The sequence below is a fragment of the Propithecus coquereli genome, unplaced genomic scaffold (genome assembly GCF_000956105.1).
Source record: "Propithecus coquereli isolate 6110/MARCELLA unplaced genomic scaffold, Pcoq_1.0 Scaffold249, whole genome shotgun sequence".
In the NCBI taxonomy this organism is placed as follows: domain Eukaryota; kingdom Metazoa; phylum Chordata; class Mammalia; order Primates; family Indriidae; genus Propithecus; species Propithecus coquereli.
This window is the reverse complement of record NW_012148052.1, coordinates 332,885-342,783: the sequence shown is the minus strand read 5'-3', so window position 1 is coordinate 342,783 and position 9,899 is coordinate 332,885. Positions and strand designations below refer to the sequence as shown.

The following is a 9,899-nucleotide window of genomic DNA, read 5'->3' as shown; positions in this document are numbered from 1 at the left end:
CAAAGCACCCTACCCAACTGACACTATAGATAGATCTACAGGAAAAGTCTATCCCTGTGAAAACTACTCCATAAAATTGGAAGAAGTGACTGTTACACCAGATGCATAGTTATCAATGTAGGGACATGAGAAACATGAAAAAGCAAGGAAACATGACATCTCCAAAGGAGGACAATAATTTTCCAGTAGTAGACCCCAAAGAAAAGGAAGTCTATGAAGTGCCTGGAAAGGAATTCAAAATAATGGTCTTATGGAAACTCAATGAGACATGAGAGCACACAGATATACAATACAAAGAAATCAGGAAAACAATTCATGATTGCAATGAGAAATTCAGCAAAGAGATAGATACCATAAAAAAGAACCAAACAAAAATCTTGCAACTGAAGAATTCAATGAATGAAATGAAAAATACAACTGGGAACTTAAACAATAGACTAGATCAATCAGAAAAAAGAATTTCTGAACTTGAAAACAGGTCTTTTGAAATAACCCAGTAAGACCAAAAGAGAAAAGAAAAGAAGAATTAAAAAGCCTATGTGACCTATAGAACACCAACAAGTGAACAAATATTCACATTTTAGGAATTCCAGAAGTGGAAGATATGGGAAAAGGCATAGACAACCCATTTAATAAAATAATAGCTGAAAACTTTCCAAGTCTTGGAAGAGAAATAGACACCCAGATATGGGAATCTCTTACGTCTCCAAAGAGCTTCAACACAAAAAGGTCTTCTCTGAGGCACATTATAATCAAACTGCCAGGGGTCACAGATAAAGAGAGAATTTTTTTTTTTTTTTGAGATAGAGTCTCACCCTTTTTGCCCAGGCTAGAGTGCCATGGCATCAGCCTAGCTCACAGCAACCTCAGACTCCTGGGCTCAAGCGATCCTTCTGCCTCAGCCTCCCAAGTAGCTGGGACTACAGGCATGTGCCACCATGCCTGGCTAATTTTTCTATTTTTAGTAGAGATGGGGTCTTGCTCTTGCTCAGGCTGGTCTTGAACTCCTGAGCTCAAATGATCCACCCGTCTCGGCCTCCCAGAGTGGTAGGATTACAGGCGTGAGCCACTGCGCCCGGCTGATAAAGAGAGAATTTTAAAAAGAGCAAGAGGAAAGCATCAAGTCATGTGTAAGAGAATTCCCACTAGACTAACAACAAATTTTTCAATATAAACCTTACAGACCAGGAGAGAATGGGATGATAGATTCAAAGTGCTGAAAGAAAAAATTGCCAGCCAAGAATAGTGTACCCAGGAAAGCTATCCTTCAGAAATGAAAGGGAAATAAAGTCTTTCTCAGATAAGCAAAAATTGAGGGAATTCCTCACCCCTAGACTGGCTCTATAAGGATGTAAGGGTGTCTTACATCTAGAAGTGAAAGGACAATATCTACCATCATAAAAACACACAAAGATACAAAACTCACTGGTAGAGCAGATACACAAATGAGAAAGGAAGGAATCAAAGATTATCTCTACAGAAAACCACCAAATCACAAAGATAAACAATAAGAGAGGAAGAAAGGAACAAAGGAATATACAAAATAATCAGAAAGCAATTAACGAAATGACAGAAGTCAGTCCTCAACTATCAAAACAACCTTGAATATAAACTGTTTGTATTACCCAGTTAAAAGATATAGAACAGCTGAATGGATTTTTTAAAAAAGAAGACCTAACTCTATGCTGCCAACAAGAAACTCACTTCACCTTCAAACATAAAATAGACTGAAAGTGAAGGGATGGAAAAAGATATTCTATGCAAAATGGAAACTCAAAGCATGTAAGAGTAGCTACTTATATCAAACAAAATAGGCTTTAAGTCAAAAAACATAAAAAGAGCCAAAAAAGGTCATTATATAATGATAAAGGGATCAATTCAGAACAAGGATAAAACAATTATAAATACATATGCACCCAACACTGGAGCACCTAGATATATAAAGTAAATATTATTAGAGCTAAAGAGAGAGATAGACCTCAGTACAATAATATAATAGCTGGAAACTTTACCACCCTACTTTCAGCATTGGACAGATCATCTAGATAGAAAGCCAAAAAAGAAGTCTCAGACTTCAACTACCCTAGAAGCCAAGTGGACCTAATAGACTTAAAAAACATTTCATCCAACAGCTGCAGAATGCACATTCTTCTCCTGGACACATGGACCATTTTCCAGGATAGACCACATATTAGGCCACAAAACAAATCCCCCAAATTTTTTTAAATCAAAATCATATCAAGTATCTTCTCAGAACACAATGGAATAAAACTAGAAATCAATAAAAAGAGGAGCTTTGGAAAGTGCATAAATACATGGAGAGTAAACAATATGCTCTTGAAAGGCCACTGGGTCAAGGAAGAAATTACAAAGAAAATAAAAAATTTCTTGAAACAAATAAAAATGAATATACAACATACCAAAACTTATGGGATACAGAAAAGCAGTATTAAGAGAGAAGTTTACAGCAATAAATGCCTATATCAAAAAAGTAGAAGGATTTCAAATAAACAACCTAATTCTCAAGGAACTAGAAAAACAAGAACAAACCACTCTCCCCAAAATTAGTATTAATAGAAGGAAAGAAATAATAAAGATCAAAACAGAACTAAACAAAGTAGAGATAAAAAATACAAAAGATCAATCAAATGAAAAGTTGGTTCTTTGAAAAGATAAACGAAATTGACAAGCCATTATGTAGACTAAGAAAAACAGAAAGCAGACACAAATAAATAAAATCAGAAATGAAAAAGGAGACATTACAACTGATACCACATAAATACAAAGGATCATTGGAGACTATTATGAATAACTATATGGCAACAAATTGGAAAACAGAGGAAATGGATAAATTCCCGAACGCATGTAACCTACTAAGATTGAACCAGGAAGAAATGGAAAACCTGAACAGACCAATAATGAGTAAGAATATTAAATCAGTAATAAGTCTCCCAATGAAGAAAAATTCAAACTTTTAAAGAGCATACACCAGTTCTTCAGAAACTATCCCAAAAAATTGAAAAGGAGGGAGTTCTTCTTGACTCATTCTATGAGGCCAGCATTACCCTGATACTCAAATCAGACAAAGACACAACAAAAAAAGAAAACTACATGTCACTATCCCTGATGAACATAGATGCAAAAATTCTCAACAAAATACTAGCAAATCAAATCCAACAACACATGAAAAAATCAATACACTGTGATCAAGAGGGATTTATTCCATTGATGCATGGGTGATACAATATATGCAAATCAATAAACATGATACATTACATCAACAGAATGAAGGACAAAAACCATATGGTCATCTCGATAGATGCACAAAAAGCCCTTCTTAAAATCCAACATCGCTTCATGATAAAAACTCAACAAATTAGGTGTATAAGGCACATATCTCAACACGATAAAGGCCATGTATGACAAACCCATAGGTAACATCATGCTGAAAGCTTTTCCTCTAAGAACTGGAAGAAGACAAGGATGCCTACTTTCACCACTATTATTCAACATAGTACTGGAGGACCTAGCCAGAGCAATTAGGCAATAGAAAGAAATAAAGGACATCCAGATTGGAAAAAAATTTTTCTCTGTTTGCAGGTGACATGATCTTATATATACAAAAACCTAATGACTCCACCAAAAAACTCTTAGAACTGATAAATTCAGTAAAGTTGCAGGATACAAAATCAACATATGAATATAAATAGCATTTCTATACACCAATAATGAGCTAGCTAAAAAAGAAGTCAAGAAAGCAATCCCATTTACAATAGCTACAAAAAATATCTAAGAATAAATTTAACCAAGCATTAATCTCTCCAGTGAAAACTATAAAAACACTGATGAAATCAAAGGGGTCACAGAAAAATGGAAAGACATCCCATGGATTGGAAGAATTAACATTGTTTAAATGACCATACTACCCAAAGCAGACTACAGATTCAATGCAGTCCCTATCAAAATATCAATGACGTTCTCCACAGAAGTAGAAAAAACAATTCTAAAATTCATATGGAACCACAAAAGACCTCAATTAGCCAAAGCAATCCTGAGCAAAAAGAACAAAGCTGGAGGCATCACACCTTCTGACTTCAAAACACTACAGAGCTGTAGTAACCAAAAAAGCATGGCATTGTATGAAAACAGACACATAGACCAATGGAACAAAATAGGGAACACAGAAATAAATCCATGTAGTTACAGCCAATTGATTTTTTTTTTTTTTGAAAGAGCGTCTTGCTGGAGTGGCCCAGGCTGGAGTGGAGTACAGTGACACAGTCATAGCTCACTGCAGCCTTGAACTCCTGGGCTCAAGCAGTCCTCTTGCCTTAGCCTCCTGAGTAGCTGGGATTACAGGTACATGCCACCATGCCTGGCTATTTTTTTAAAATTTTTGTACAGATGAGGTCTCAATATGTTGCTCAGGCTGGTCTTGAACTCCTGGGCTCAAGTGATCCTCCAGCCTCGGCTTCCCAAAGTGCTGGGATTACAGGCGTGAGCCACCGCACCCAGCCACAGCTGATTTTTGACAGAAATGCCAACAACACACATTGGGGAAAAGACACTTCTTCAATAAATTTTGCTGGAAAAACTGGATATCCATATACAGAAGAGGAAACTAGATCCCTATCTAACTATACACAAAAATCAACTAAAAATGGATTAAAGACATATATGTAAGACCTGAAACTATAATACTACTAAAAGAAGAAATAGGGACATTGGTCTAGGCAAATACTTTATGGGTGAGACTTCAAAAGCACAGGCAACAACAACAAAAAGGAACAAATGGGACTATCAAACTGAAAACCTTCAATATAGTAAGGGAAACAATCAACAGAATGAAGTGACAACTTTCAGAAGGGGAGAAAATTTGTAAACTATTCATCTGACAAGAGACTAATATCCAGAATATATAAAGAACTCAAACAACAGCAAAAAAACAAATAATCTAATTAAAAGATGAATAAAAGATCTGACTGGACATTTCTCAAAAGAAGGCATACACATGGCCAACATGTATATAAAAAATGTTCAAAATCACTACTCATTACAGAAATGCAAATCAAAATCACAATGATATATCTTACCCCAGTTAGAATGGCTATTATCAAAAAGACAAAAATAACGAATGCTGGTGAGGATGTGGAGAAAAGGGAACTCAATGCAATGTTGGTAGGAATGTAAATGAGTTCAGCCATTATGGAAATCAGTATGGAGGATTCTCAAAAAATGAAAAATAGAACTACCATGTGAACTACCATATGATCCAGCAATCCCACCACTGGGCATTTATCCAAAGGAAAGAAAATACGTATATTGAAGAGATACTGCACGCTCATGTTTATTGCAGCACTATTAATAGCCAAGATATGGAATCAACCTAAATGTTCATCCACAGATACATGAATAAAGAAAGTGAGGTATATATACAAAATGCAATACTATTCAGCCCTATAAAGGAAGGAAATCCCGTCATTTGTGTCTAAAGTTTATTTGGGGAGGCGAAAGACTCGATATAGTCATCATAACATTGAAGGAGAAGAATAAAGTTGGAGGACTGACACTACCCAGGCTCAAGACTTACTATAAAGCTACAGTAATCAAGACGGTGTCTTTAGTAAAAGAATGGACAAATAGTTCAATGGAACAGAATAGAGAGCCCCAAAATACACCCACATAAATGTATCCAACTGATCTTCGACAATTTCCAACTCGGTCTCACAAAGGGAGTCTCCTTCTGTCCCACGGGGTCCCTGAGTTTGAGGTAATGCCAACATACTCCAGGCAGTAGAGCCGTAACATGCGAGGTCAGGCAGTCCACTTTAAAACTCAAGCAATCTACGTGCAATATGAGCCAGTTTTTGTTATCTTGCTAACACTTTTTACTGAAATACTTTCTCCACACAACTTATAATGTATGAGGCAAAGAAAAAAAACATTGCTGGAATATGATTGAAAGATTTTTAAAGTTCGGTGTTGAAACTCCTTAAAGGAAAGAAGAGGAGACATAATTACTTTTCCACTTTATATTTCCTCTCTGTGGCTTTGAGGTAAAAGACCACTAAGGTTCCTGTGAAGCTATTTAAAGGTTTCCTCTGACCTTCCATCCGCACAGCAATCCTAGGGAATTCCTGAGCTGTTTACCTCCCAAATTCATAATCATAACTCTGGGCACGTCTATCCAGCTTTCTAATTCGGTTTCAAAAGCCATAGCATTTTTTAAACAAAATGATACAGCTGCATTCTTTAAATGCTAGCCATGAAATCATCACTTAAAAAAATAAAAAGAAGCAAGTACATAAGAAGTCAAATACAATTCGCTTCTTTCACAAAGGTGTTTTATTTGGTCTATTGGAGACATGGCTATGACTATTTCTAAAAGCCCTCAGGAGGAGCCTCACAGGGCACACTGCAGTTCAATACTTCGTTCCAATGTTGTCAGGTTCTTAAACTACCCCACAGGATATGACTTCCCTCATGAAAACCCCCCAAAATGGGCACAACAGGCCCAGAGAAAAACCTCATTTATAATCCAGTGAATTTTAGTCACACCAAAATAATAAGCTAACCTGTCCCAACACGCCACTCCTCTTTTTCTTCCCTGCAAAACTAAATTCCCTTCTTTATAGAATGGTTAGATTTGAGGATCAAGTTAAAATCCACCATATTTCAAGTCAAGCTCTGAGGGTTCTGCGCAATGATAGCATGATTTTAAATTCATATTGGGATTCATTTTTCTGTATTTTCCTATCCTTATCCTAAATAAGCTTCTTGGATCATAATATTTAGGGAGAAAATTAAGAATGTTTTATATTCTACTATGTAGTTCCAGTAAATTCTTAGGTGATCAAGGTTTGTCTCTTAGTTCAATGTCATACAACCGCTACATGCCACAAGCACAAGAACAAAAAGGATTTCAAATACAAAACCCTTAGCTCTGTGTCACAAATAAACGGGTAAAAACGCAAGCCTTCCACTGAGTCATCTTGACAAAGATGGCTGATCTTCTCTGCAATCTGCAAGCTTTCTTTGGCCAGGAGGACAGACATTCCCACAAGCTTAGCAAACGTTTCTGACGTCAGGGATCCCTTTTCTGAAATCATTTCCTCTTCCCGTGGGATTGAAGCTCGATTACCATGATGCCGCCATCAAAAACTCAGAGCCTAAGAGGTAATTTCAGTGCTTCCAGCGTCTTGCATGAATTCACTAAATCTTCTGGTGAGAGCAATTTCATTCCTCGAGCTCGGTTTGCTAAACAGTACACCTCCATCAGTGACATTATTCCCCCTCTTTTCTCTAAAGGCGCCTGCGATATTCCAGCCAGCTGTTTGGCCAGCTGCATGTGGTATAGTGTGCCTGAGCCACAGGTTTCCCTGGTAACTGGGGTAGCTGTTCCCATGCTCAGCAAGTAGGATTTAAACCTGATGGTCTCATCTTCTGTGATGTCACCTTGTCTTTAATTTTATTAGCAATTGATTTTGATAACTCCACCATTTCCTTAGCCTTGATCATTAGCTTGCTGACATCTTCAAAGGCCTCAGAAATGTTTTTGTCAGTTTCTTTTCTTTTTTCTTCCAGTTTCCTTCAATACCTACAATTCCTACAGCCCTTATTCTTCCTGGCTGGGGTCCTCTATTTGTTTGTAACGACTGGGAAACTGGCACATTCTCCCATCTTCTCTGAGTCATTCTCTCTGATAAACACCTGTAAAAACTCAATCCAGCCATGTTCTTTGAAGGAGAGTTTGATGCAGGAGTTCTTTCTACTCTGGAATGGGCCAGGTTCTTTGTTAGGAGGAGCTCTATAAGATGGACCACTATTTTTGCACTCTTCCCAATGCCAGCTGCCTGTTCTTTAATCAACATGATTTGGGAAAGAGGAATGACCATGTGGCACTCGTGATTTTTATGATCTCTCCAAATCAGTCAATGTGTACTAAGAAGGATTGTCTCAGCATCAGATTTTATCTTCTCCTCGCCATCGTTAGATGGGCACCCCACGCTGCTGGATCCCCTGGGTCTTGTTGATGTCCAGGAGACCACTGGTCCACATGAAGGGGTCCATGGCCACAGCCAGGCTGGACTCTGCCTCTCACCTGCTACCGAGATTGGTATTATGGATATGTCAGAGAACGCTCTTGTTCTTAAAGAGATAGATGCATGGTGAAGTATTTATGCATGAAATATTATGATGTCTGTAACTTTCAAATGGCTCAGCAACAGAAGGAAAAATTATACAGATAGATAAAAAATGGCAAAATGTTAACAATTGGTGAATCTAGGTGATAGATAAACTATTAATTCATTATACTATAATTTCACCTTTTCTGGAAATTATTTTTCAAAATAAAAATTTGGGAAAAAATAAAAACTAAAAAATGCATCTTATTGTAATTGGAAAGAGCAAGAGCAGCAAGCGGTAGATCATGTGCAATGCAGCCATTTCTGAGCCCTTAATCCTATTTGGTTAATCACTCAGTGTGTTCTTGAAACCCTCACATTGATGGTCACAAAAAGGGAAATGATCTATAACTTTTTTTTTTTTTTTTGAGACAGAGTCTTGCTCTGTTGCCCGGGCTAGAGTGCCGTGGCGTCAGCCTAGCTCACAGCAACTTCAAACTCCTGGGCTCAAGCGATCTTTCTGCCTCAGCCTCCCGAGTAGCTGGGACTACAGGCATGCGCCACCATGCCCGGCTAATTTTTTATATATATACATATTTTCAGTTGTCCAGATCACTTCTTTCAACTTTTTGGTAGAGACGGGGTCTCACTCTTGCTCAGGCTGGTCTCGAACTCCTGACCTTGAGCGATCCACCCGCCTTGGCCTCCCAGAGTGCTAGGATTACAGCTGTGAGCCACTGCGCCCGGCTGATCTATAACTTTTGCTTGTTTCTCTCCTCTCTCTTCATAAGGCCTGGCTGGTCTTTATAGTTTTTCCTGAATTTGCTAACTTAACTAATTTTATTTCTTGTAGTTAATCTTGATGCCTTTCCCTCTTCTTATATGATAAATTCCCCTTCTCAGTCTCACCCTTTGATCCGTGATGACTTTTCAACAAATGGAATTCACTTTAATAGATCACAGGAGGAAAACTGTGATCATCTCCCTTGATGTGAGAAAAGCCAGCAAGAAAATTCAGTGCCTCCTAAAAAATAAGAAAAGAACTTCCTTAATATGAAAAAAGATGTTGGTAGCAAAACCTCCTTCGAACCTCATACTTTATTGTGTGAGGTGTGCTTCTAAACTTCAGAAGCATTTCCTTCAACACTGAAAACTAAACAGGCCAGAAAAATGGAGTACTTCTGTCATCATTAATACTCAACACAATATTGGAGGTCCTGAACAATACAATAAGACCAGGAAAAAAGAAAGAGGAATTACAGTGATTGGAAAAGAAGAGGTTTATTCACAGATTATATAATTTATATAGAAAATAATGATAAGAATAGCTAAAATCTATTGAGCACTTAATATGTGCAGATGCTGTTTAGCAAACATTACATGTATAATGCCATTTAATCCTACTTTTTTAAAAACCTTAGAAGATAGGAACGATTATTATCCCCATCTTACAGATAGTGACATTAAGGCACAGAGAAAGTAAGAAATTCACTCAAGATCAAACATAAGCAGTCTGATTCTAGGGCCTGAAGTTTTAACCACTATTCTATATGATAACTTACTATCATCAACACAATTTAGCATCAGACAAAGACAGGTATGAGAAGTATTCAAGATCTGATGGAATAAAATTAATGTCTGGAGCCAGGAGAGAAGGCATAACAGTGGTTCTCAGCCTTGGCTGCATATTAGAATCCCCGAGGAGCTTTGAAAAATCCTGATGCCCAGGCTGCACCCAGAGCAATTACAACAGAATTTTGGAAGATAGGTGGA

General features: G+C 37.5%; 1 pseudogene; it reads right to left on the bottom strand.

Annotated features, from left to right (window-relative positions):
• Window positions 1–6,878: 6,878 nt before the first annotated feature.
• LOC105812259 lies at window positions 6,879–8,070 on the bottom strand (annotated as a pseudogene).
• Between the last annotated feature and the right edge of the window lie 1,829 nt (window positions 8,071–9,899).